The following is a 3,830-nucleotide window of genomic DNA, read 5'->3' as shown; positions in this document are numbered from 1 at the left end:
ATATTTCAAATTCTGTAAATGCCATTATATTTCAGTTATCTATACTGTGTTACAAAACACACCAAAACTTAATGGTTTAAAACAACGATTTTTTATTTCTCAGAATTCTCTGCATCTACTATGTGGTTCTGCTGGTTTTGTCTGGGATCGTTCATGTAACTGCATTCAGTGAGCAGAGAAGCTGGTGACTGGGCTGATGGCTTATCCTCAAGGAGACTAGATCAGCTTCCTCACGTAATGGCAGCCAGGTTCCAAAGGAAACCCCAGTACGCAAGTACTTATCAAGTCACTACTTGTGTCAGGTTTACTGATGTCCCCTTGGTCACAGTGCTAACAGAGTCAAGTCCAGAATTAATGTGGCAAGAAATTGAACCAGGAGGTTTGATTTTCTGTGGACAAACAATGTAACAATCTACAGTGTTGTAATTAATTAATTCATAAATTCATGTAAAGGAGTTATTGAGGCTGGGCGTTGTGGCTCACGCCCGTAATCCCACCACTTTGGGAGGCCGAGATGGGCAGGTGGATCACTTGAGGTCAGGAGTTGGAGATCAGCCTGGCCAACATGGTGAAACCCATCTCTACTAAAAATGCAAAAATTAGCTGGGTGTGGTGGTGCACGCCTATAATCCCAGCTACTTGGGAAGCTGAGGCCGGAGAATCACATGAACACGGAAGGTGGAGGTTGCAGTGAGCTGAGATCGTGCCACTGCACTTCAGCCTGGGTGACAGAGCGAGACCCTGTCTCAAAAAAAAAAAAAAAAAAAAAGGAGTTACTGAATCCCTAATAGGTTTTCATCAGAGGTTTTATCAATCATCAGAATTTTCATTAAAACTTCAGATACTCTTCTGAGAATCCATTAAATTGTCTGGCATTGTAAAGAGATCTCTGTAGTTAAAAGGGATGGGAACCTCTAAATAAACGCGCCATCTGCTAGGAATTTAAAATATTTGGTCTTGTTGATGTTTGGGATGAGATTTGACATATTTGGCAAATGCTGCTTCAATGTTTATTATGTTTTCCGCCCTACTTAGGATCATGAGTATTAAATAAAGAATGTTTAAAAAGGTAATTTATTACTGCTCCTTTGCTAGAAGAATAAAATGGGGAATTTGTTATTTCTCATCCAAGGCGGACTATGTCACCTGAATGCGTCAGGCCCACCCCTGGCTCCCATGGCTTTAATGTGGCAGACATCAAGGATAAAGCACCCAGTCAGGAACTCATGGCGGCAGGCAGCTGGGAGTATGGGGGCAGCCCTGGAGTAGCGGTTGTGGCAGTGCACATGGACGCAGCTGCAGTGGCTGTGAGGCTGACTACTAACGTTCCTGGTGAAGCAATGTAGAATTTCATAAGAACTCATAGAGGGAAGGAAAAAAACCTATGGTGACCGTGAAGGCCCTGATGCCGTGTATGTCAAATTGATATCGTCTGTTGGTCACAAAGTTATTGTAAAAAGAGAATATGCAGTAACATCAATAACAATAAAGGCTATGTTGAGTGACCCAGGTCAGTTTGCTGAAAATGAAATCAATGAGGTCGGTTTTAGAGAAATCTCTTCACAAGTGCTATCAAAAGTATGCATGGAAGCTGCATGCTCTGGCTCAAGCCTATAATCACAGCAGTCTGGGAGACCTAGGTGGGAGGATTGCTTGAGCCCAGTTCAAGACCAGCCTGGGCCACAGAGTGAGACCCCGTCTCTCCAAAAAACATTAAAAATCAGCTGGGTGCAGTGGCATACACCTGTAGTCCCAGCTACTTAGGAGGCTGAGGTGGAAGTATCCCTTGAGCCCAGGAATTCAAGGTTGCAGTGAACTATGATCACACCACTGCACTCTAGAGTAGGTAACAGAGCAAGACCTTGTCTTAAAAAAAAAAAAAAAAAAAAAGTACGAATATATTTTACATACAAGGTTCACTACACTAACAGCCTCACAGAGATTCTCAGATTCGCAACTGCACCTCAGATTGCACCAGAATTGCTGATGACTGTAAACTTCCTAGATTGTTAAATAAATTATAATAATTTTTAAAAGTACCAAAAGTTAACCTTTGAGCAATGCAACAGTGCAGAAAGCTGGCAACCAACAAATATAAAATCCCTACTTTAAAACGCTGTTTTAAATTATGAAACCAAGAATATAAAATGATGTAACATAAAGTTTCTTTATCTTCATATCTGCTTTCTAAAGTGCTAGACAATGACTGTAAAGTGAGAAGGGCGTCAATCGGTAACAGAACAGGCAAGGGAAATAGAGGGTGAGTAAATTGTTACATTGACCAAGAATCTAATAATCTTCTTGTTCACAAGGGTGAAATCAAAAGTAAGAACTTAAGTTTCCTGGTGAGTTGGATACCATTCCATCTTCATTGGTGATAATGAGTCAGTACTCTGGGCAATCAATGATCTCACCAGGTGGGCAGACTCAGAAGGAGGAGCCTTAGTTCCTTTCTAAGGGAGCCTCCCTGCAAGGATCGACACTACACAAGTGATGAAAAGGCAATTCATTGGCTTGTGGCCACCTGCTGACATCATCGTTCCAGCAGACTCTGACAGCCTGCTGGAGAATTGCATTAGTTGTTGTTTGTCCCCATCTTTATTGGTGCCTCCCTGGGGTGTCTGTACCCCAATCCCACAGTTTTCTAGCTGGGTCTGATGTTTCTCTTTAGACATTTCTAGTGGACCATTTTCTCAGTTTATCCTACGTGGCTTAGCAATTCTCTCTAATGTCCTTTTTGTTTCATAGTTCTTTTCATTAATTTACTCAACATGCATTGAATGGCAGGTGTGTTCAAGGCTCCATGCTAGAGGAGTTATACAGTGGAAATGCAGTTGGTTAAGAGAGAGATAGCAACAAATAGTTCTCAAAAAAGTAGTGCATGCTAATCTAGGAGGACAGGTACCCAGACAGTGTTGGCCAACCTAGCTTTCTTCCTTGTTACTTACAGAATGCAGTGTCCTGGGATGAAGTGGAACTGTCCAGAACAACCCAAACTTTGCCCTTGTTCCTACTAGAACAGGATGTTTTGAAATCCTTGTGTTCGGTGAGCCCAGAAATGCTCAGGGTATAAAACCCATGGCAGAACGATTGCAGGGTCTCCCAGCTGCAGAGTGACATGGAACACGGGCAGACAAGGCTCCACCTGCCCTGGAAAGTTGTATTGAGCCTTGCTGGACCAAATTCTTGGTTTCCTTTTTTTTTTTTTTTTTTTTTTTTTCCTGTTTATCTGTCAGTAACAAATCTGCTTTGACTAACTTGTTAAGCATGAATTCTGTCTCACTGGACTAGACCTACAAACCTTTGCAGTAATAAATTTCCCAAGTGGTAGAATGAAGGGTCAGAGGAAAGAACTATTCCATTATGCTCCTCCTTCGGTGAACACTGTTTTCTGACTTCCTTCAAGAGCTCCTTTTCCTTTTTGCCAGTACTCACTTTCCACTGTCTTCTCTTCTTACTCACTAGGTAATGCATCTATTCATGTGGCTTTAACACCTAATTCTCAGCACCTACCATTCTCCTTAACTCCCACCCATATTTTCAACTATCTGTTAGATGTCGCTACTGAAAGTTTCTAGGTCTTCTCTTATGCAGTATGTCTAAAACCAAATTTATTTTTCTGGAACTTACAGATCCTCCTGTATTCCCAGACTCCAACAATGGCTACAAGCTAGAAATCTTAAGTAGTTTTGATACATCCTATGCCTGGACTCCTAAACCTAATGCTTTGCCAAGTGTGGTTGTTTTTACCTTGGTTTTAAACTTTTTGTTTAAACCAATACCTTGGTTTTACCCCTTAAACTCTTCATCTTATCCCCTTACTGAATTAT

General features: G+C 41.5%; 1 pseudogene; it reads left to right on the top strand.

The window, feature by feature from the left end:
* The first annotated feature begins 237 nt into the window (after window positions 1-237).
* Window positions 238-2,013, top strand: LOC105479137 (elongin-C pseudogene; annotated as a pseudogene).
* Window positions 2,014-3,830: the final 1,817 nt, after the last annotated feature.

Source organism: Macaca nemestrina, chromosome 1 (genome assembly GCF_043159975.1).
Source record: "Macaca nemestrina isolate mMacNem1 chromosome 1, mMacNem.hap1, whole genome shotgun sequence".
Classification (NCBI taxonomy): Eukaryota; Metazoa; Chordata; class Mammalia; order Primates; family Cercopithecidae; genus Macaca; species Macaca nemestrina.
Note: the sequence above shows the minus strand (reverse complement) of the source record. Positions and strands in the feature narration are given on the sequence as shown.